The sequence below is a fragment of the Heterocephalus glaber genome, unplaced genomic scaffold (genome assembly GCF_053883595.1).
Source record: "Heterocephalus glaber isolate CG9 unplaced genomic scaffold, H.glaber_assembly_v1.0 deba00001600, whole genome shotgun sequence".
Taxonomy (NCBI): Eukaryota; Metazoa; Chordata; class Mammalia; order Rodentia; family Bathyergidae; genus Heterocephalus; species Heterocephalus glaber.
Genome location: NW_028258372.1, coordinates 6,903,298 through 6,928,683, shown reverse-complemented (window position 1 = coordinate 6,928,683; position 25,386 = coordinate 6,903,298). Strand labels below are relative to the sequence as shown.

General features: G+C 37.2%; 1 protein-coding gene across 10 annotated transcripts in view; it reads left to right on the top strand.

Moving 5' to 3' along the window:
- Smyd3 (SET and MYND domain containing 3) overlaps window positions 1–25,386 on the top strand; it is an 877,202-nt gene that overhangs the window by 114,995 nt on the left and 736,821 nt on the right. Inside the window, exon 1 of one of the 10 annotated variants that reach the window (XM_087194069.1) lies at window positions 5,985–6,005. The exons of the other annotated variants lie outside the window; for them this stretch is intronic. The gene's annotated coding sequence lies outside the window, so the exon portion shown is untranslated. Of the gene's footprint in view, window positions 1–5,984; window positions 6,006–25,386 lie in introns of those variants that run through there. 10 annotated transcript variants of the gene reach the window in all.

The following is a 25,386-nucleotide window of genomic DNA, read 5'->3' as shown; positions in this document are numbered from 1 at the left end:
AGAAACCTGGCTCCAGTTTCAAGTACAGTTTATGTGATGCAGATATATATTTTCACAGTGGATTCATATATAAATGCATAAATGTAACTATACATTCTGTCTACATATATAGCTAAAATATGTACATAAAACCTTCAGAATGATGGTAATGAGAATTATTTACATGACACATTCTAAGTCTGACTTCTTTGCCTAGGAAACATTCCAAGACTTAACCACTGTGGAGAAGAGAATGTTTCTTTCTCTAGATCTTCCTTTGTGTCCCACTGGTTGAGTTGGGATTATTTCAGGGATTTTCTAACATCAGATAATGTTCTTAGCTTTTCCTTAGTTTCTAAGAATGATCTAAAATATTTAAAAAATTGATTTATAGATGTTCCTTGATTTGTCAATGGGTTCATATCCCAGTAAACCCATTGCAAATTGAAAGTATTGTAAATCAGAAGTATATTTAATACAGTACAAGTAACTGACCAAACATGCTAACTTGGCTTAGTCTATCTTAAATATGTTTACAACACTTATATTAGCCTATATCTGGGCAAAATAATCTAACAAAAACACTGCCTTGCAATCAAGTGTTGGGATACCTCATGTAATTTATTGAATGCCATATTGAAAATGAATCAGAATGGTTTTGTATGTGCACTTTTACACTATCTTAGTGTTGAAAAATCTTTGAGTTAGATTAATATAAATCCTTTCCTATGTCTACCACATTTTCTTTTTTTCTTTTTAAGTCCTTTTCATTATAAAATAGTGCACATGTAGAGAAGGGTATAAAGAATACTAAAGGGTGGGCTGGGGATGTAGCTCAGTGGCACCATGCCTGCCTTGCAAGTGCAAGGTCCTGAGTCCTGAGAATACTAAAGGGACTTCCCTGTGCCCCTGGCCTCCCCTCTCACCCACGGCCTGCCCTGCAGTTGTAGCTGCGGTCCATCAGTGTTTGGTGTGTCATTCTCAGTCTTCTTGCTGATGTCCAGCTGCAAGTCCTTCCTGCCACTTGGACTTTGGGTGATGATATAGGACATTCTTCCATGTGGATATCCATAGCTCAGAACTATAGAAGGATTAACTGTTCTCTGGAATTCCACCCAGCTTTCTGAATGAAAAATTCTTTTAAAATTGAGGCTGGAGTGGAGTTGGGTCCTGAGTTCCGAGTTGCATCTTCTGATGCTGTCTGGCAGTACTTTCTATCCAACAGTGTCACTCACTGTCCCTAAGCTGTCACTATAGTGTGGGGATGGAGTGTGCTGGCATGTGATCAAGGACGTCTTTGTAGCTCACCCAGATATCCACCGATTTACAGACCTTGACCTGTCCCTGAGAGAAGGAGAGAGAGGCTAGGGTGGCTTGAGACCTTGTCATTCTGCCCCCTGTCCTTCCTGTGTCCTGCCTAGCAGGCTGCAGCTCATAATGCTGAGTCCTGAGAAGCCTGGGGACGCTCTGGCAGCTGTAATTAGAGTGGCTGGCCGTTGTTGACTTGTCTCGGTTGGGTGGCTGTGGTTTATAGCAATCTGAAGTTGTCAGTTGCTTAGCCCCTTTCTTGGTCAGAGCCCAGGTTGGATGCTGGGGGAGTCAGGCAGAGCCCCTCCTGGGGTACCTCTGTCACATTTTCAATGCTGACTTTATTTGTAAATAACAGTGTGTGTCATCAGCCTTGCTTATCTCTCTCAAAGGACTGTAGTCTGTTTTGTATTTGGTAGCTACTTTTTTTCTGACTGCTCTATGGGTTAAAGGGGCCTGGAGTCTTAAGTAAAAAGTGTACTTCAACTAGGCCGACACAATGATATATTTCTGTGTTGTACCATTAGGTACTGCCCTCCTTTCTACCCACAAATCACAGTTATGGGAAACACTCTTTAATCACTTCATGTTCAATATTTATATTAGCACATCAAAAGAAGATATTTACTTCTTAAAGTTAATGGTTATGTTTTTTGAGAGTTTTAATCCTTTGTGGGCCAAAATAAAAACTACACTTTTCATTTGCTAATGCATCCGTGTGAAGATTCTCATCCTCATCCTACTGCTAAAGAAACCATTCTATTGTGAAAAGAACTGTGGTAATCTCATCAGAAATCTTTAGTGATGAAAATTAGCTGTTTGCTGGGAGTTTTAGTCCTAGTGGAGAATGTAAATGATTAAAAGCATAGGCTCTGGAGTCAGATGACCTGGTTTGAATGGAAGCTGTGCACCATTTACTATGTGACATCAGGCAGCTTAATTTACTTTCTCTGAGTCTTTGTTTTCTTACTTATAAAATAGGGCTACTTTTGGTACCTGCTTCATACTGTTATGATGAAGATTAAATGTGGTACTTAGTGCAGTTCCTGGTATGTAGTTAGCAGTAGTTATAATAATTATTGTCAAGAAGCAGCATGGTATAATGGAAATGGATAAACATGGGTTTTAATCCTACCACTGGGATAGGGCTGGCGTGTCTCTACATGACCTTGAGCATGCTGTCTAACTTCTTTGTATTAATTTTTTCAACCTGTAAATTGTAATTAACCTTTCTAATTAGGTAATTAGAAAATCTGGTATTTAGGAAAAATTTAAAAACTCTACTCTTTTTCTCCCTCTAGTTCCACCTGGAACAAAAAGATCAGGTAGTATTCTTTTTAATACAAGTTAAATAGTTGTCATTTAATATGTTTTGTTTAGTGTTATTGGAATCTTTTTTCAATGCCTGCCCTGTTTTTTTGGTTGAATTATAAGAAACCAATAGAAGAAGACATTGAAAAGAAGTCAGGTGTTAAGAGCTTTAGAATTTTGTTTGAGAAGAAGAAATAGGCAATGCAATTTTGTTTTCATTAGAAGCTATGAGGTTAAAAAAAACTAAACTTATGCCAGCTAGTTAGAGGAATGAGTCCTATGTTTTGTCTTTGATTTGCTGATGGCAAATATATTCAAGCTGTAGGAACTACCTAAGCAGTTGTGAAAACCAATCTTATTTACTGGGTGGGTGAAGATGCTAAGAAATTTGAAATGATTTGATGACAATAAGTCAACATTATGAGCCTTTTCTGCAGCCTCTTAGGGACAACAATCACTTCTTATATGTTAAAAATGGATTAGGAGGGGCTAGGGATTTAGCTCAATGGTTCCAGTGCCTACCTCTAAAGCACAAGGTCCCGAGTTCAATCCCCGGTACTAAAAGAAAAACAAAAAGTAAAATAAAAAAAATGGATTAGGTTCCAGACCTGAATGTCCTAGGTGGACAGTTGAACGTTGTATGGGATTGTGACATGTATTGAGGGATGTAAGCATTCTTTTATCCTTCAGATCCAATGTTCAGGGTGCTCCTCAGTCATTGGGAAAACTCACCACTCTCCCAAATTTCCTCAACTCTTAAAGGACAATGCCAGCTCTCTGAGAAATAGAGGTGGATTTCATTTATATTCCTGCAGGGGATTTAGTCAGAAGTTAGGGCAGTAATAGCTGCTGTTGTCATAACCAAATCCCAAGTCATTTGCCCTTCCCTGTCACAGCCAATCAAATCAAATAAAGTATTTCCAATATCATTACCTAATAAATAGCCTGGAAGGTTTTGTTTGTTTTGGAGGGGGTATTTCTGCCTGTTGAGGTCATATTGCATAATGACTGTGAAACAGGGACTCTGGATCCAGACCACCTGCCTTTGAATCTGATCACTACCACTTATGAGCTGCATGATTGTGCATGAATTATGTAACCTCTCAGTGTCTCTGCTTTCTCATCAGAAAATAGATAGGTACATTCAGTATCTGCTTATAGCATTCTTGTGAGGGTTCAGTAAGCTGGTAATGTAATTCATTTTGAGTAGTGCCTGATACAGAATACAATATACACAGTGCATGGAAGAGAGGCTTGTTAGAAGAGTAAAAAGTCAAGGATAGATTTTTAAAGGTGAGAAAGGAAACTATTAAATTAAAAATATAAAAGATTATGAATGTTGCTTTTTTTACACTGTAGATCTTTATCAGAACTCTAACAAACGCTTAATTGATAAAATTCAGTCCTGTGTCTTGCTTGCTTCTTCCTTTTAGCAAGGATAATAATGGTTAATGGCTAACAATTACAGAGTTCTTACCATTTGCTGAGCATAGTAACAGGTTTACAAGGATTGTGTCATTTATTTTTTAAACAAACCTACATGAGGTAGGTGCTAAATATATCTTTGTTTTTATATGTAAGATAAGAGATTGAATACTTAACCCAGAGCGTCACAGTTCAGAGATTCAGTCTCAAACCTTCTAACTCCAGAGTCCGTTCATTTAATCACTTTGCAACCCTAAACAATGAGATGGGGAAATAAAGATACCACTTGAGAAGCTGGCCATCCAAGCCTGTAAACACTGTCAGATTAATTGTGCCAGGTGACTAGTCCTTGACATTTTTCTGATTGACTAGGATTTTTTTTGCCCAATATGGTAGTGGATTAGCGTCTTGATGAGTACTGTCTAGAGTACTTTAATGATAGAAATGTGCTGTGTCCAACACTGTTGTCAGCCATTACTTTGCCTAGTGTGACTGAGGAAGTTAATTTTAAACTTATTGAGTTGCAATTAGTTTAAATATAAATGGCCAGATGTAGCTAGAACAAGTAAAGAGGATGCAAAGAGAAAGTGCAATTTTGTTCTCTTTTCTATCTCCTTTTCTCTATCTCTTTCTATCTTGGTTCTCTTTCTCTGTCTCTTGTTATCTTCTACAACTCCCCATTCTGCAGTTGAGTAGGAGCCAGAGGCTGCTAGAAGGTTTAGCCATCCTACATGGAGGTGATGGGCCCTATTTCTGCCGGGTAGATAGAGAGGCCTCGAGGCAGATCTTCAGGCATGTCCTTAGTCTACTGCCTCCGTGGAATCCCCTGGTGTGCTTGCAGGTCATCAGGCTCAGCCTCACTAGTGCTGCTGAACTGGCTCAAGGAACCTTTAATTACTGCAGCATATGTTTTAGTCTTTAGGCTGGAAGAATTTATTCCCTTTACTCTGAAGTCAGCACAGATGGGATCTTGAGCCACGGCCTCAAAAATCAAGAACTAAATTGCTAACTCTTCCCAGCTGCCATGGTGCTGCTGCCCTCAACAGCTATGGTTGCTATGGTGTGTAATGCTTTTATAACAAAAAGCAAGAGAATTTCATTCGTAGCTGTCATCATGATTTGAATTCAAGGTAGGTAAATGAAGGGTAACATATGTTCTTTGGCTTTATTTATTTATTTTAAACTTACAGGATTAGAACAATAGCAGTGTGTTTTGTTTGTCTATGAATAGAGCTGTGTACATTTCAGTTCAGATGTGCATCCAAACATGAATACATTTCTGTGAGAATGTTGACTTTGAACTAGGTGTCTGAGATTTTTCTGTGCTTAAGTTTTATCACAAGTGTGTATATGCTTGAGCGTTTTGAGTTCTGTGAAATATTCCTGAATATAGTCTTATGGAATTTTTAAAGCAGCATTACATTTCTGAGATGCATCAATACTATTGCACATAGCCTTAGTTCATTCATTTTCACTGCTGTATGATATTTCACTGTGTGGCATGTACCACAGTTTGTCCATTTTCGTGTCAGTAGCCCGCTGAATAGTTTTTTAGTTAAATATTTTTAGAATTCTGTGAATTCTTGGAACTGCCATGTAGGCCAACTCACTTAATTCTCATTAGCAGCCATGTAAAAGCTCTTATTGTTTCCATTCAATAAGTGAAAAGTAGACATACTAAGAGGAAAAGTAACCTTTTCAGGATCATACAGCTAGTAAGAGGTAGAACTAAATGTTCAATTGGAGTGTTTCTGACTTGAGTTCTTTTTTCCTATATAGTTATTATTATTATTAAAAAAATTTTTTTTGGTACCCAGGGAGCAAACTCAGGACCTTGTGTTTCCCAGGCAGGTGCAGAGCCACTGAGCTACATCCTAGTTATTATTTTTTTTATTAATACATGTTTGGGTTTGTTGTTTTTTTGGTACCAGGGATTGAACTCTGGACCTTGTGCTTCTGAGGCAGGCGGCAGAACCACTGAGGTAAATCCCTGGCCCTATTAGCACATGTTTGCAGTACATATAGTATATATTCCTTGTGTGGAGTTGGTACATGTATGTAACTCATCTTAATTCACTCCTTAATTCTCTGCATCTCTTGATTCCCTTCTGATTTGAGAAAGATCTCCCTACTTCCTATTGTCTGACTTCTGTTTGTTCTTTATGTATAATTTGGGTTTCTCATAAATAAGAAATTACATGATATTTAAGCTCGTGTGTCTGATTTATTTCACTTAACATTACGATCTCAAGGTGCATCCATTTTCCTACAGATGACCCAATTTTATCTTTACGGCAGAGTAGTACTCCATTGTGTGCAAATACCACATTTTTTTATCGATTCATCTGTTCATGAATATAGGTCTCTTCCAAGATTTATGTGCTGCTATGAACACAGGTATGCATATATCACTGTAATATGATGTCTTTAACTCTTTTGGGAAGATATCTAGAAGGGGAATAGCTAGGTCAAATAAAATTTCTATTTTTAGTTTTTAGAGGAATCTCCATACTGATTTCCATAGTGGTTGTACTAGTTTGCATTTTTACCAACAATGTGGAACAGTTCTACCCTCTTCCCCCATGCAGCTGCACCAGCATTTATTATTTGATTTCTTTATGATGGATAGCCATAGTGTCTATATAAAGGGCCAACTTGAACAGTCAGAATTATATGACCAGGTAGCAAGGCAAAGTATAAATGGAAAGAGATTACTGTTAGGCTCTATGACTTAGAATAGTAAAGTAAATATAGTACAAGGAGCTGGGGGATTTAGCTTAGTGGTTCTGCCGCCTGCCTCGCAAGCACAAGGACCCGAGTTCAATCCCTGGTACCAAAAAAAAAAAAATAGTACAAGGAAACTTGAATTTAAGCTAAATAAATGGAGGAAAGCAAACAAAAAAACCTTTGGGTTAAAGACTCCTGCATATTGGTTTTTTAACCAAAATTGTTTTGACTCTACATTTTGTCTTGCACTGTGACTTACTCAGCTCTGTAGTCTTTGCTATTCTAGTCATTTTTATTCAGTCAAACATGAACTAAAAAAAAGCCATGTAGTTAATCAGCTACAATTAGAATAAATTGCCCTGATTCATCAGTAATCTGGCACATCAGACTTTGTTTTGAGATGAGGTCTTACTGTGTTGCCCAGGCTGGCCTTGAACTTTTAGACTTAAGTGATCCCTCTGCCTCAGCTTCCCACGTAGTTGGGACTATGAATGTGCATCACTGTGCACAGTCACTTTTAGTAGTGAATCTTTATAAAGAATTCTTTATAGAGAATTAGGGGTGTGAACCTAGCAAATGTGAGATTTTTTTCAGTTTACAACATTTTTGATTATTACTAGTGCAGTCAATAATAGAATATAAATTTATGTTTAAAAATCTATGTCCATGATTTTAAATTATAGACAGCTACTGCTAGGTTAGGGCTTATGTATCCTGAGTGATTGTGCAGCTGAGCAAAGAAAGTTTTCTGAATATTAAATGGAGGCTGGCTGGAAATTGGCCTTGGGCCGGGGATTTAGCTCAGTGGTTTCGCTGCCTACTGTGCAAGCACCAGGACCCGAGTTCGATCCCTGGTACACCCCCCCCCCCCAAAAAAAATTAAATGGAGGCTGGCTGGAAATTGGCCTTGCCCTTCGGAAGAAGCCATTGTCCTCGCTCATGTTCTGTTTAGGTGTTTAGCAGTGCCACTTGAGCTTCTAATTAAAACTGCCTGCTCTTCAATTGTTTATGAAGCCTCACGTAGACTTAATCATCAGATCAGCTTGAAGAGAATTTGCAAAGATAAGCTTTATTGCTTCACACAGTGGTTTCTAGCCTCTGTCTTGAATGTGAAGGGGAGCATTGATTCATAGGAACATTACAAATAGCTCAGTGATCATTGTTGTATATTGAGTTGAGGATGAAATACAGAAGGCTATTACAGGCACTCTGTCTCTATTAACCTCCCTAACCTTTCCATTTAGCTTGATGGATAGAGGGATGTGTACCCTGAATTCACAAAGGTATCACATACTCAGGTGTGGGGTCATCTGTAAGACAGTGATGTTAATCATTTTAGTAGATCAAGTCTCAGTTTAATTCATGTGAACAGTTTTGCTTCAGATTTTATTTTGGAACTTCATAAATTTGATAAGTAGGTAGTCAACAAATCTAATCTTGAATTTTTTCATTAGGTTAATAAGCACCTATATTTTTGATAGTACATCAAATGTTTAGCATGCTACTAGTCACTCCAGCTCCTCACTGAGACAAAATAAGGAGGAGAGCTTTATTTTGGCTAACAGTTTCAGAAGTCTCAGTCCTTGCATGGTCAGCCAGCTTCGGGCAGAAGCGGCATGGTAAAGGGCCTGGGCAGAGGAAAGCTGCTCATGTCATGGTGTCCGGTCAGTAAAGAGTGAAGGGAGGAACTGGGGAGGAGATGGAGCACACTATACCTGGTCATACCCTCACTGAGCCACCTCTTCCCACCAGGCCCCATTTCCTGACATCACGTTCAGCTGTGGCACCTCCATAATTCAATCGCCTTTCAAAAGACCCACCTCTGAGCACACGAAGCTCTTGGGGGACAACATCTAGATATAAACCGTAATAATATATTAACCCCACATATATTGAATTTTCCTATGGTTGCAATAAAAATAGTGCAACTTTTTCATTCTGTTGGAAAAAGAATGAAGATGATATGTATTATTGTTTAGAGAGGTTTTGTTTTTTTTGTTTTTGGGGGGTTGGTATTGGAGATTAAACTCAGAGCCTTCACACAGAGCTGTATCCCCAGACCTTTTAAAATTTAAAATTTAAATTTTGAGATAGGGTCTTGCTAAATCACCAGTTAGGGCTGTTGATCCTCCTGCTTCAGCCTCTCAGAGTGCTGGGATTACATGTGTGAACTACCATGACCATCCTTGTTTTTTTTTTTGGTACGGGGGATCGAACTCAGGACTTTGTGCTTGCAAGGCAGGTGTGGTGCCACTTTGCTAAATCCCCAGCCCAGAACCATGACCATCTTCAGGAGGTTATTCTTATGCTAGAATAAAATACATTATGAATAATATTAAAATAGCTCCAAATTACTAGCATTTATATAAGCATTGTTACTGGGATGTTTTAAAACTTTTCATGATTATTATATATTATATTTCTTGGAAATGAACATTATTAATGTTTTCCATTTGAATGACTCTCATTGAAAATAAGAAATTTTCTTTCAACTTTCAAAGACAGCTTTGCTGTGAAAATAATTGAATTAATGTGAAGAAATAGGAGTCTTAAGATACTGTGATGATGTTCAGCTGCCCTGAACACTTCAAAGAGTTAAAATTGTATTCATTATATATGACCAGTTAGATTCATAATCTTCAAATTTAATGAACTTTGTGTCTGAAAACTACAGTGGCAGAAATAATTCTTCCATACAAATGTTTTTATTTTCTGGTGTTTTCCAGAGACTACATATTTTGACACTATGTAATTCATTGTCCTTTTTTGTGCATAGGAAAATTAAATAAAGTTTAAATGCACAAGGTCTTTAATCACACAATTAATATTTCCATGGCTGTTTTGTTGTTCTCTTTTTAAAAAAAAATCTCAACTTTTCTCTCTCAGTTTCAGTAGCCCAAAAGAGGCAAGGCTTATTCTTTTGGAAATGGTCAGGAAACAGGTATATCAAAATATAGAAAGAAGTAAAGCACAGTTAATGCCGTATGCCAACCATAATATTTCTTAAATCATCTGAATAGTTAAAGTAATTGAATTTATTTTTTACTTTTTTTCTGGTGCTGGGAACGGAACCCAGAACCTTGCCCATGTAGGCAAGTGCTGTATCACTGAGCTACAACTCTAGCCCCTCAGGTAATCCCCCCGCTCCCCCAAAAAAGATTTGAAACAAAATGTTTAAATGTAAGTGGTGGCTGGTGTAGCTGCAAGGTTTGTAAAAAGTACCTGTGTACTGTTTTAGTTCCTTGTAAAATTGTTTTCCTGTTAGACTTAGCTTTGTGAAGGCAGGCACTGTTTCTTTTTGGTCTAACATGGTATCTAGCTTAGTAAATACTTGTTAGATGAATAAATGAAAGAATAGCGGGCTGGGGATTTAGCTCAGCGGTTTTGCTGCCTGCTGTGCAAGCGCAAGGACACGAGTTCGATCCTCGGTACCAAAAAAAAAAAGAAAAGAAAAGAATAGCTTCTTCCTCTGGTGAAAGTGTCTTAAAATTAGTCACCTAGCAATAGAGGACTTTTTAAAGAATTATATATCCTTAACATAGAGATTCTGACATTTGCTTTTTATTTCTTTTGAAAAGTAGTCTAAGGAAAACAGAAGTTGCAGATAACAATGTGACTGTAATCTTAGTAGTCTTATCAGATGACTTATTTATAAAGTCAGAATTTTGAATAGTTGGATGAAATGGGAGCTTAACAAATTCATAATTACAATTTACTGATTTTTGGGTCAGAATCATTAATTTCTGTGCTTGAATTTTGTTTGTCCACATAAAATTAAAATTGATGTCTGTGTATCTCATTTACTTTCATAGTCCTAATAAAATTTACTAGTTGACGTGTTGCTATTAATCCATCAGTGATGTGGGCTTACTTCATAGCCTGGTAACTGATAAGATCCTTAAGAATAGACATGTGCTTTTGTCATCTCTCTTTTTCACAGTGCCATTTTCAATAGTCATTATTTAAAATATGTTAAAAATAATGCTGGCAGTTGAAATCTCAAGAGAAGATCCATACCCATCTCAGGAGTGCTCTTTTATGGTGTGATAGGATATCAACCACCATGGGTTAATCAGTCTTTTTGCTAGTAATACAAAGTGGGCTAGGTATTAGACTTTGATTTTTTCATCTATTTATGTAGCCACGTTTTGACTGTTAATTCTTAAATCCTGTCTCCTTTGCATCCGTGAGTGATCGCACTCGTTTTTCTTCCTTGATTATGTGTATCTCATTCTGAATTGTGCTTCATGTCTCATCCTTCTTTTGGCTCCTGGCTATCTAATATTCCCAGGCCCGGTGTCCCTTCATGGTCTGTGCTTCAGTACTTTAGACCATTTATAATCCCATCAGGGTACCATGCACCTTTGCACATGCTTTACCTTCTGGCTGGAGTAGCCTTCCTTTTCTTTGTCAACCTGCTGGAGTTTCATTCTTTGTCTTTAGGAATCAACCATGTGTCTCATTTGCAAAGCTTTTCTTAAAGTAGAGTTCATCCCTACCACAATTTGTAGATCGCTCTATTATAGATTTCACTTTACCTAATTGTAGTTTTTATGTACTCTGTATTTTTCCTACTAGACCATGAGTTATGTGAGGGTGTGGCAATAATAAACATTTATTGTTTTTGATGATGAACAAGCAAGGGATTTGGGAGTTTATAATAACTCCTATAAGGAAGAAAAGGTCTAAAGGAGCAGGGGAAGTGGGAGGGGTAGGGGAAAGGAAAGAAGGGAAAAGAAAAAATATGAGAAAGGGAAAAAAATTGAAACAAAGTCTTTGTAAATAGGGAAGGGTGGAGGAGGTGAAGGGAGGGCAGGGGAAGGGGAAAAAAATAAGAACCAAGATATTCATGTAATGGTACACGATCCCAATGATGAATGTAACTGTATTTTATACCTAAAATGTACCAATAAACTTAATGGGGGAAAAAAAGAATAACTCCTATATTCTGAGACAATCTGTCACCTCAGACCAGGAAAAGTACCTTCTTAAACAGTTAAGGAGATCATAGAGATAGTACATCCTGTGGATTGTGCCTTTAAAGTGCAAATAAGAAATTGTATTGTTTTCCCAAGACAGCATAAATTATAATTTCCAAATAATTTCTGGGAATTTGAGATGACAATGTCATACCCTTCACCTCGTCTTCAGCTACATTTGGTAAATAAATATTATTGCTATCTATTCACATATTTAATCAGTGATTATTGACTTTATGAATGCTTGGTCATTTTATAAATATCAAAATAAACCTAGGTTACACAGTAGTTTCTTCTTTGGTTTTATTGGAATTATCCTGAGTTAGTTCAACTGTGCAGGAAAATGAGTGTTGATATATGTGTATCAGTGTTTTTAAAAAAAATTTTTAAATTTTTTTTTTTTTTTGGTACTGGGCTTTGAACTCGGGACCTTGCACTTGGAAGGCAGGAGCCGGAACCACTGAGCTAAATCCCTGGCAGTGTGTGTTTGTTTATTTATTTATTTATTTTCCTTAAATTCTTTTATTGTTACATTTAATTTTTTTTTAATTTTTAATTTTTTGCTTAAATTCTTTTATTGGTACATTTTAGGTATATAGTATGTTTACATTTATCATTGGGTGCTTGAACCTGTACATGATGTATCTTGGTTCTTATTTTTTCCCCATTACCTGTGTGCCCTTCAGCCCCTCCACCCTTCCCTATTTACACAGACTTTGTTTCTATATTTTTTCATTTCTCATAATTTTTCCTTTCCCTTCTTCCCTTCCCCTTCCCCTCCCATCACCCCTACCACTTTGGACCTTTTCTTCCTATTTCAAATTATCAGTTATTCATTTTAATCATTAATTACACTTGCAGTTTTCACACTAGAGAAATTATTCGGTATTTACACATGTGTGCCCTGTTTATTTCACTTAAAGAGTATGGTCTCAATATGCAACCATTTAGCTATAAATGTCTCTAGTTTCTCATTCTTTATGGCTGAGTAGTACTCCATTTTATAAAAAAACCACATCTTCTTTATCCAGTTTCCAGTTGATGGGCCCTTGAGCTGTTTCCAAGCTTTAGCTATTACAAACTGTGCCGCTGTAAACATGAGTGCACATATATCTCTGTGGTATGATTCTTTTAATTCTTTGGGAGAGATACCCAGCAGGGGAATACCTGGGTCAAATGGGACCTCTAGCCCTAGTTCTTTGAGGTATTTCCATACGGATTTCCACAGTGGTTGTACCAGTCTGCATTCCCACCAACAATGGAGAAGGGTTCCTTTCTCCCCACACCCCTGCCAGCATTTGTTATTGGACGATTTCTTGATAGCAGCCATTCTTTGTGGGGTGAGGTGGAATCTTAGTGTTGTTTTCATCTGCATCTCTCGAATGACCAGTGATATTGAACATTTTTTCATATATTTATTTGCTGTTTTTACTTCTTTGTCTGAGAAATGTCTGTTCATTTCAAATGCTCATTTTTGAATTGGTTCTTTGAATTTGGGGGGTCTGATTTTTTTCAATTCTTTATATATTCTAGATAGTAGTCCTTTGTCTAAGGTACAGCTGCTAAAAGTTTTTTCCCACATTGTCAATTGGTGATTTCTCTTGCAGTACAGAAGCTTTTTAATAAGATGAGATCCCAGTTGTTGATTCTTTTTGCTTCCCTTGCTACTGAGGTTTTGTTCATAAAGTTTTGCTATGCCAACGTTTTCAAGAGTTCTACCTAATTTATCTTCCAGCAAGTTTAGTGTTTCTGTCTTAATATTTAGCTCTTTAATCCATTTTGATCTTAGTTTAGTGCATGGTGATAGATATGGGTCTAGTTTTAATTTTTGGCAAGTTGAAATCCAGTTTTTCCAACATCATTTATTAAATAGGCTATCTTTCCTCCAATGAGGGTGGTTGACTTCTTTGTCAAAGATGAGGTGGCTGAGTGTGTCTGGAGTTGTTTCTGCATCCTGTTGTCTATTTCAATGATCCTTGGGTTTGTTTCTTTGCCAGTACCATGCTGTTTTTACACAGTAACTTTGTAGCATAATTTCAAGTTGGGGATTATGACACCCCCAGACATGTCCCAGTTGTCTAGAATTGCTTTTGCTATTCTGGATCTCTTCTGGTTCAAAATGAATTTTTGGCTTGTTTTCTCTAGTTCTGTGAAGTATGCTGTTAGAATTTCAACCAGCATTGCATTAAATCTATATAATAGTTTTGGAAGTATAGCCATTTTCACTATATTGGTTCTTCCTACCCAGGAACAAATGATGTCTTTCCGTTTTCTTATATTCTCCTCTTCTCCTTTTTTAGAGAGCTGTAGTTTTCAGTGTAGAGGTCTTTTGCTTCCTTTGTTAGATTGATTCCTAGATATTTCTTTTTTTTTGGATGCTATTGTAAAAGGAATTGTTTCCCTAAATTCTCTCTCAGTGAGTCTGTAATTTGTGTATAAGAAGGCTGTTGTTTTTTGAGTGTTGACCTTATATCCAGCTACTCTACTGAATCTGTCAATTAAGTCTAGGAGTCTTTTGGCAGAGTTTTTTTGCTCTTCTCTGTAAAGTATCATATCATCAGCAGATAATGACGGTTTAATTTCTTCTTTTGCTGTCTTTACTCTGTTTATTTCTTTCTCTTGTCTAGTTGCCGTGGCTAATGTTTCCAGAAAAATATTGAACATGAGTGGTGATAGTGGGCATCCTTGTCTTGTTCCTGATTATAGTGTGAAAGTTTTCAGTTTTTGACCATTTAGTATGATGTTGGCTGTTGGTTTTTCATAGATAGCCTTAATTAGGTTGAGATAAAGCCCTTCTATTCCAATTTTCTGTAGGTTTTTTTTTTTTTTATCATGAATGGGTGTTGGATTTTGTCAAATGCCTTTCCTGCATCTATTGAGATGATTATATGGTTTTTGTCCTTGACTCTTAATATAGTGTATTACATTTATGGATTTATGAATGTTGAACCATCCTTGCATCCCTGGGATAAATCTGACTTGGTCAGGGTTTTTGATCTTGATGACCCTCTGTATTCTGTTTGCCAGTATCACGTTGAGGATTTTTACGTCTATGTTCATTAGGGAGATTGACCTGTAGATCTCTTTTTGAGTTGGGTATTTCTCTGGTTTTGGAATCAAAATAATACTTGCTTCCAGGAATGAATTTGGAAGTATTGCTATCCTTTCAGTTTCCTTGATGAGTTTAGGGAGTAATGGCAATAGTTTTTCTTTAAATGTCTTGTAGAATTCAGCAGTGAAGACATCAGGTTCTGGGCTTTTCTTTGTTGGTAAATTTTTTATTACATTTTCAGTTTCACTCATTGTAATTGGGATGTTTAGAATTTCTATATCTTCTTCATTTAACTTTGGGAATTCGTATGTATCTAGGAATCCGTCCATTTCTTCTATGTTTTCCATTTTATTAGAGTATAGGTTCTCAAAGTAGGTATTGATGATGCTCTGGATTTTGGCTGGGTCTGTTGTGACTTCACCTTTTTCATTCTTAATTGCATGGATTTGAGCCTCTTCTTTCTTGTTTTTGACCAGGTTGGCTAAGGGTTTATTGATTTTATTCATTCTTTCGAAAAACCAACTCTTTCCTTCATTGATTTTTGTATTGTTCTCTTTGTCTCCATTGCATTGGTTTTTGCTCTGATCTATATAATTTTCTCTCTTGTACGATCTTTGGGTTTGTTATGCTCTTCTTTTCTAGGAGCTTGTGGTTCAGCTTTAGGTTATTTATTTGAGTTCTCTCTGTATTCCTATTATTGGCATTCAGTGCTATGAATTTCCCACATAGAACTGCTTTCATTGTGTCCCATAGATTCCTGTATGTTGTACTGACATTATCATTTACTTGTAGAAAGTGTCTAATTTCTTCTTTAATTTCCTCTGTGACCCATTGGTTGTTCAGGAGGGTGTTATTTAATTTCCATGTGTTTGTGGGAATTTTGCCATTTCTTATGTCATTGACCTCCAACTTTATTGAACTATGGTCTGATAATATACAAGTGTTAACTTCAATTCTTTTACATTTACTTAGATATGTCCTATGAGCTAGCATGTGGTCTATTTTGGAGAACGACCTGTGTGCAGCCAAAAGGAATGTGTATTCTGATTTTGTGTGGTGAAACCCTGTAAACTTTTATTAAGTTCATTTGTTCAATAAGTTGGTTCAGTTCTAGAATTTCATTGTTAATTTTTTGTCTAGATGATCTGTCTGTTTGTGATAATGGGGTATTGCGGTCCCTCACTACAATTGTATTAGTGCTTATTTGGTTTTTCTTGTCCATTAATTTTTGTTTTTTATAGTTGGGGGCATTTGTATTTGGTGCATATATATTTATGATTGTCATCTCTTCCTCTTGGACTGTTCCCTTCACAAGGATGTGGTGACCATCTTTGTCTCTCTTAATTAGTTTTGGTTTGAAATCTATTCTGCCTGCAAATAAGATTGCTACCCCTGCTTTTTTCTGGGTTCCTGTCGCATGGAGAATTGTTTTCCATTCTTTTACTTTTAGTCTATGAATTTCTTTTTGAGTTAGGTGCGTTTCTTGTATGCAGCATATTGGTGGATTTTCCTTTTGAATCCATTCTGTCAGTCTATTTCTTTTGAGTCTTGAATGGAGGCCATTAACATTGATAGTTATAGGGCTGGGGATTTAGCTCAGTGGTTTCACCATCTGCCTCGCAAGCTAAGGACCTGAGTTTGATCCCCGGTACCAAAAAAAAAAAAAGAATTTATAGTTATAATAGATAGATATTGACTCTTCCTTGTCATGTTTTACTATTGTTGGCTCTTTTATTTATGTTTTTCTCTCTTTCCCTTTAGTTTCTTACCTTGCATAGTGGCTTCCCTCTGTTGGTCCTCATGGAGTTGTGACCTTTGTTGTCTTTTTCTAGGATATTGCTTAGAATTGTTTGGAGTGCTGGTTTGGTGTTCATGAAATTTCTCAGGTGTTCTTTGTCATAGAAGTATGTAATTTCCCCTTCGATTTTGAAAGATAATTTTGCAGGATGCAACAGTCTAGGTTGGAAGTTATTTTCTTTTAGGGCTTGAAATACTTCACTCCAGGCTCTCCTTGAGTTGAGGGTTTGTGTTGAGAAGTCTGCCATGATTCTGATGGGCTTTCCTTTGTGATTTGTTTCTTTTCTCTAAGTGCCTGTAGGATTTTGTTCTCCTGTTGAGTTTCTGGGATCTTGACTCTTATATGCCTAGGTGTAGATTTTTTTTGATCATGGCTAGTTGGAGTTCTATATGCCTCACTTATCTGTATGTCCAGTTCTCCACCTCTGTCAGGGAAGTTTTCTACTGTTACTTCTGTGAACAATTTTTTATGTCAATTGTGCTTTCTCCTGTTTTTTTGTGAACTCCTATCAGTCTTATGTTATTCTTCTTTGCATCATCTAGCAGCTGCTGGATTGATTTCTCGTAGTTCCTTGCTATTTTGAAGAAATCTCTGTTTTCATGGTCCTTCACTGCAATTCTGTCTTCTATATCTGATATTCTACCTCAAATTCTCTTAATCTGCTCTGCATGCTTTCAATGGAGTTTTTGTTTTGTTTTGTTTTTTTGGCCACAGGGGTAGAACTCAGGACTTTGCTCTTGCAAGGCAGGCAGCAGAACCACTGAACTAAATTGTGGAGAGCCAACAGCTCTATAAGTATTAAGATGGACAACTTGGATTTCCTATGAAAGGGTTAAGTGAAATATTGTAGAGCTTGCTGCCCAGCTCTGAAGAAGCTAGGCGTAGGAGAAAGTGATAAGAACAGCACAAGGACACGGAGCTAGGGAAAAGAAAACACGGGACTGTCTCAAGGCCTGGGGAATTTCCAGATGTGCCTTATGTAAGATGTTTTCTATTCTTGAGTACTATAAAAGAGAACAGTAAAGTCAATAAAGTAGCTCAGTAACTGGGAGCCCTCCCGACTCTGTCTCTTTGTCTTTCTTTTCTTAATCCTCACTTCCCCATTCAGGAACCATTCGACAGGTGACGGCAGGCTCCGTCACACTAAATCCCTGGTGCATCAACTGGAGCATTTAATCTCTTGAATATTTGTTTGAATCTGTTTCATGGATTCCATTTCTTTGTTATGTTGGGTAATCATGGTTTCCATTTCTTTCTTATGCTGGGCATTCATGGCTTCCAGCATGTTTCTGAGCTCATCTATTTTTTTAATCTGTTTCTGTTCTAGAGCCTGTAATCATGTCTTTCACTCTGCTCACCATCTCTTTAGTTATCTCAGTGATTATTTATGCTTTGAATTTTTCTAGAGCCTAATTTATCTGTTTTGTTACTTCCTGTGCTATTAGTTCAGGGTGTCTGGGTGGTTGATTATCAGAGTTTTCCATGTTGTTTCCCCCAGAATTTGCCTTTTGTGGGGTGGAAGTCTGAGTTTGTGCCTTGCTTAAATGTCTTCTCATTTTTGTTTTCGGTACAGTCCTTGGTTTAGTTCTTTTTTGATACTTTGAAGTTGCTTGTTGTATCTTTTTTGATGTATTTAGGACCCTTATGTAATGATTGCTTCTCGGAGGTGTCTTCCAGATATAGCTGGTCTTTAGGTTTGAGTCTCTAGTGGCTCTGAGGTTATCTCATTTTCATTATATCAGGAAGGACGACTGATTAGATCAATCACAACCCCTTAGCCCAAGTGAAGCAATCAGCAACACAGTGGCATCAAGTACCTCTTAGAAAATGACAATTTGTGGTAGTTATTAATCTATTCCCTTTAACTGTGTGAATTAAATCAAAATCAAGGACCAACCCAACATATGTTTATAGTGAATAAACTCTTCAATATAGCAACTTTGCCATTTGGTATGGGGAGTTAGAGGGATTTGGGGAGGGAGGAATAGGTAAGTAGAAGCATAGGAGAAGGTTAGCAGTGAGGCCAGAGGGCACAGGCAAGAGAAGGAAAGAGAAGAAAAGAACGATAAAGAAGAAATACAAATTAGGGCCAGAACAGGAACACAAAGGGAGATGAAGAACAATGTGGGACAGCAAGGGAGCAAGGGAGAGAGAGAGAGAAAGAAAAGAGAAAAAGAAAAAAGAGAAAAAGAAAAAATTTTAAGAGTAGAAAAAGAAGAAAAAAATTAAAAATAAGAGCAAAAAAAAGAGTGGTAATTTTGAAAATAGCAAATAAAATATAAAAATGTTGGGCCTCCTTCAGGCTATGTGTCTATTGTCACAATAGACAACGTGGGCAGCAGTGTGCAGTTATAAGTCAATGAATCTCAGTAAGCTAGTCACAGACCCATGTGATTTAGGCGGATTTCTGGCTGCAAGTCCCACGTTGAGCTCCCTGTCCTCCTGCAGGGTTGAACTCTGCAAGGTTCTACTGCAGGTTCTAGCTGCCTTTCCCCTGAAGATAGTCCAGGTTCCAATGGGAGGTGATGATCCCTCCAACTTACCAAGTACAGTGGTCTGGTGTGTCTTTATTGCAGATTCTCTTCACTTTTCCAGTGGGCTTCAGTTTTCATCAGGGAGTCTGAGAGAGGCCCTCTCTCTGTTGTTCACTTCTGCAGCTCAGGACAATGGCCTTTCTGTCCCCCTGTGCCTCTGCAGTGTGGAACCAAGTAACTGCACAGCCAAGAGGCCACAGGAGGTAGGGGGTGTCTGTTGTTGCAGGTGCCTGTGTGGACAAGCTAGCGGCTGGTAGGCATGCCCAGGGGTCCTCACAGTCTCCCAGTTAATCAGGTATGGGAGCCAGGTGTGAGCTCAGGCTTCAAAGCTGATGGCTTTCTGCCCTTCTGATATCTCACAAGTGAGCAGGTAAATGATGTGTATCAGTTTTAATTTATGAGTTCTCTGATGATCCAAATAGGGTGAGAAGGAGAAAGCAGAAACTCAGAGAACTTTATGGTTTGATATGTAATTAGTATGTGAGCCTTTGGGAGCAGCAGTCTTTGAATAATAAAGAAAAGCTAAAACCAAAATTCCTAAACAGTATAGGATCAAGAAAAAAGGAGGCATGTTATACCAGTGGGATAGAGACATAAATACATCTGTAAGGTCCAATTTGCAGAAGTAATATCTCTGTCAGTTATTTATGTACAAGTGACTCCTGCTTTCATGTCAGTCTTGAAGTAAATAATACATTCTCAAAGTCCTGAGGCCCCCGTTATGATGAGGTTCAGTAACTCTCACTCCAACACTGTTGATTGAGCTATTTTTCCAAAGATTTTCCATTTTCCTGGTGAGCTGCCTTAGGACATTTTACTTTCCTGTTATGTTTAAAAAAGGCTTTACAAGTCACTCTTACCCTCTCATGTACCTGAGATAGGTGTCTTGACATCAGCAAGTTGCCTGATGTGTGATGTCTTTGCCCTTATTTTTTAGGGGTTCGCAGAACATAGAGGCAGTGATTGGTGCCTTCTCCGCTGTCTCTCAGTGCTGGTCCCCATGCAGTAATGATGCACATAATCAATTTTTGGAAACTAGGAAACTTCCAAAGGCATACTGGCAATCAGTGATTTGGTCCCGTCTAGTTTTAGAGAACCCCTTGGGGCAATTCACATCACTCTTTGAACAGAGTCAATTTGTCTCAGCCTGAAAGGAAATAGAAAAGCAAAACTCTTCCTGGTCGGACTGCATCAGTTCTGTTGGTATTGAAGTTGCTATTCATAATGTACTGAAACATTTCAGGGATAGAACAAAATAACACATTCTGTATTTGGACTTAATATGCATGGATTTGTATATTAATATACTTAGAGTCTGCCTTATTCTAACCAAGTTTAAGGTCTGCATTGTTTGTTTATGGAATGATTACTTTGGTATGGTGATAGAAATGTGACCTTCTGTGTGAGTGATTAGTTGGTGGATTAAGATGGAGTCTTGGTAAGTTGCCTAAGATGACCTCAGGTTGAGTTGGGTTCAAGCAATCCTCTTGCCTCAGGGTCCTGAGTAGCTGGGACTGCAGGGTTGTACTACTGCTCTTAGGGGACTACTGTATCAACTCTAGGTCCTCTTTGTTCTTGGTGCCTCCTAGATGAAAATGATTACAATGTTCATTCAACAGATAATTTTGATTCCTGGCAGTGTTGAGTCCAGACTACCATTTCCATAAAAAAACACATTATCTAACCTGAGAGAAAAAAATATATTATCCTGTCCCATATCATTCAGGCCAGGCCCAAACCCCAGCACAAGTTCACTGTAACTCCTTCTTACAGAAACACCGTTTCCCATGGTATTCATTCTTTGCTGCTGCCAGCCAATAAACCTAACTGGAAGTCTTTTGACTTGACTTTACCAACCCGGAAATATTGCACACATATTCTACTTCCTTGTGGTCCGTGCATAAGAGGTGTCAGCATAGCCTGAGAGCTCGTTAGAAGTGCAGGAAAGCTCCATGTCAGACCTTCTGAATCAGAATCTGCATTTTTACTAAGTATCCCAAGTGATTTGTTTGTGAAGCAGTGCTCTATGTAATTCTCATAAATATTGGTCCATGTCTATTTCTTTTTCGTGAGCAATATTATATGTAGTTTGGAGGGGACTGGTTCTTTTTTTGCAGTTTTTTCCATGAAATTCACCCAGGTCATTCTTTTTTTTTTTTGGTACCGGGGATCGAATTCGGGTCCTTGCGCTTGCGCGGCAGACAGCGAAACCGCTGAGCTAAATCCCCGGCCCACTCAGGTCATTCTTGTTCTTTTGTTTGCTTTAAGGAAATTTTTTCTGTTTATTTAAGAGCTCTTTTCTCTCCAAGGAACATGACTTGGTTCATGAGGGAGGTGGAAACAGAAATAAAGTAAGGTAGTAATTTTTTCAAAATAAAATAATTTAAGGCTTGTAATGATATATGAATATTAAGTAATAAGAATAAATGTAAATATTTAGGTCTCAAGTATTTTATGCTCATCATTCAGACCAATTTGGAAATCTTAGGTATTGTGTTATACTCATTAGAGTTTAAATAATTTACTTTCTAAATTCAATTTGAAAGACATTCTAGAGACAAAAGATAAAATTTTAATATTTGAGCACATGAGAAATTCCTAGTCCTGTAAGATTTTATTTAATAAAATGCCTATACAGAAAATACCTAAGCTTTGTCCTCCTGAATCTTAATTGTTTATTTTTAAGAAATGTTTGAGTGAAAGGTTTCTTTATTAGAAATTTGGCTAGGATTTTATCACTTTGTGTCATGGGCAATATTAGGTAATGTTCCACAGGTGAACTAATTCTAAGATGAAAGAAAACTCAGCTTGTACAGCTACTCCAATTTTTTTTTATTGATGCTAATAAATAGGAGGATCAATTAACTATCTTAGTCTTCTTCTTTTTTTGGTACTGGGGATCGAACTTAGGTCCTTGCGCTTGCACAGCAGGCATCGAAACCACTGAGCTAAATCCCCGACCCTATCTTAGTCTTCTATTACTGAGCTGTTAAAGTATGCTTTATATTTTCTCTTGTAAACCAAAATTGTTAAAGGATAGTAATTTGTGATACTTCTGTTGGTAAATGCATACACACAGGCATATATATGTATGTATGTGTAACATTTCTATTTTGTTTTATTTATTTTATTTATATATTAATTGGTACATTTTAGGTATACAGTACATTTACATTTATCATTGGGTGTTTGTACCTGAACATGATGTATCTTAGTTCTTATTTTTTTCCCCATTTCATATGCACCCTTCACCCCCACCACCCTTCGGTATTTACATAGATTTTGTTTCCGTTGTTTTTTTCTTTCTCATAAATTTTCCTTTCCTTTCTTCCCTTTCTCCTTCCCCTCCCGCAACCCCTCCACCTTTGGACCTTTTCCTTTTTCAAATTATCAATTATTCATTTTAATCATTTTCATCCTTATTTACACTTTCAGTTTCTCACACTAGAGGTACTATTTGGTATTTACACATGTGTGTCCTATTTATTTCACTTAAGAGTATCGCATCAATATGCATCCATTTAGCTATAAATAACTCTAGTTTCATGTTCTTTATGGCTGAGTAGTACTCCATTTTATAAAAAAAACACATCTTCTTTATCCAGTTTCTAGTTGATGGGCATTTGGGCTGTTTCCAATGCTTAGCTATTACAACTTGTGCCTCTATAAACATAGGTGGACATATATTACTGTGGTATGATTCTTTTAATTCTTCGGGGAAGATAACCAGTAGGGGAATAGCTGGGTCAAATGGGACCTCTAGTCCTAGTTCTTTGAGGTATTACCATACGGATTTCCACAGTGGTTGCACCAGTCTGCACTCCCACCAACAATGGAGAAGGGTTCCTTTCTCTCGACACCCCCACCAGCATTTGTTATTGGTTGATATGTTGATAGCAGCCATTCTTTGTAGGGTGAGGTGGAATCTTAGTGTTGTTTTCATCTGCATCTCTCGAATGACCAGTGATGTTGAACATTTTTTCATATATTTATTTGCTGTTTTTACTTCTTTGTCTGAGAAATGTCTGTTCATTTCATATGGCCATTTTTGAATTGGGTCTTTGAATTTGGGAGGTCTGATTGTTTTCAATTCTTTATATTCTAGATAGTAGACCTTTGTCAGGTACAGCTGCTAAAAATTTCTTCCCATATTATAGGTTGTCTCTTAGCTCTGTTGGTAGTTTCTCTTGCAGTGCAGAAGCTTTTTAATAAGATGAAGTCCCAGTTGTTGATTCTTTGTGCTAGTTCCCGTGCTACTGAAGTTTTGTTCATAAAGTCTTTTCCTATGCCAATGTCTTCAAGAGTTCTACCTAACTTATCTTCCAGAAAGTTTACTGTTTCTGTCTTGATATTTAGCTTCCACTTCTATTTTAGTTTAGTGCACGGTGATAGGTATGGGCCTAGTTTTAATCTTTGGGAGGTTGAAATCCAGTTTTTCTAACACCATTTATTGAACAGACCATCTCTTCTCCAATGAGGGCAATTGGCTCCTTTGTCAAAGATGAGGTGGCTGAGTATGTCTGGAGTTGTTTCTGCATCTTCTAATCTGTTCCAATGGTCCTCAGGTCTGTTTCTTTGCCAGTACCATGCTGTTTTTATCACAGTAGCTTTGTAGTATAGTTTCAAGTTGGGGATTGTGATACCCCCTGCCATGTCTCTGTTGCCCAGAATTGCTTTTGCTATTCTAGGTTTCTTCTGCTTCCAGATGAATTTTTGGATTTTTTTCCCTAGTTCTGTGAAGTATATTGTTGGAGTTTCAGTTGGTATTGCATTAAATCTATATAGTGTTTTTGGAAGTATGGCCATTTTCACTATATTGATTCTTCCTACCCAGGAACAAGGGATACCTTTCCATTTTCTTATATCCTCTTCGATCTCCTTCAGAGTGCTGTAGTTTTCAGTGTAGAGGTCTTTTGCTTCCTTTGTTAGATTGATTTCTAGATATTTCATTTTTTTAGATGCTATTGTGAAAGGAATTATTTACCAAATTTCCCTCAGTGGGTCTGCTATTTGCATATAAGAAGGCTATTGTCTTTTGAGTGTTGACCTTATATCCAGATACTCTACTGAATCTGTCAATTAGGTCTAGAAAGCTTTTAACCAAGTTTTTTGGGTCTTCTATGTAAAGTATCATATCATCAGCAAATAATGATTGTTTCACTTCTTCCTTTCCTATCTTTATTCCTTTTCTTTCTCTTGTCTAGCTTCTATGGCTAATGTTTCCAGAACAATATTGAACATGAGTGGTGATAGTGGGCATCCTTGTCTTGGTCTTGATTTTAGCATGAAAGTTTTCAGTTTTTGACCATTTCGTATGATGTTGGCTGTTGGTTTTTCATAAATAGCTTTAATCAGGTTGATGTAAAGACCTTCTATTCCAATTTTCTTTAGTGTTTTTATCATGAATGTGTGCTGAATTTTGTCAAATGCCTTTTCTGCATCTATTGAGATGATCATATGGTTTTTGTCCTTGACTCTGTTAATATGGTGTATTACATTTATTGATTTACGAATGTTGAACCATCCTTGCATCCCTGGGATAAATCCGACTTGGTCCGGGTGTATGATCTTCTTGATGACCCTCTGTATTCTGTTTGCCAGTATCTTGTTGAGGATTTTTGCATCTATGTTCATTAGGGAGATTGGTCTGTGGTTCTCTTTTTGGCTTGGGTCTTTCCTTGGTTTTGGAATCAAAGTAACACTTGCTTCCAGGAATGAATTTGGAAGCCTTGCTTCCCTTTCAATTTCCTTGATGAGTTTAAAGCGTAATGGCATTACTTCTTCTTTAAGTGTCTTGTAGAATTCAGCAGTGAACCCATCAGGACCTGGGCTTTTCTTTGTTGGTAAATTTTTTATTACATTTTCAATATTGGGGTATTTAGAATTTCTATATCTTCTTTATTTAACTTTGGCAATTTGTATGTGTCTAGGAATCTGTCCATTTCTTTTGTGCTTTCCATTTTATTAGAGTTCAGGTTCTCAAAGTTGGTATTGATGATCCTCTGAATTTCTGCTGGATCTGTTGTGGCTTCACCTTTTTCATTCTTAATTGCATGTATTTGAACCTTTTTTTTCCTTTTTTTGATAAGGTTGGCTAAAGGTTTATTGATTTTATTTATTCTTTCAAAAAACCAGCTCTTCAATTCATTGATTTTTTTTGTATCATTCTCTTAGTCTCCATTGCATTGATTTCTGCTCTGGTCTTTATAATTTCCTTTCTTGTACGAGCTTTGGGTTTGTTATGCTCTTCTTTTTCTAGGAGCTTGAGGTTCT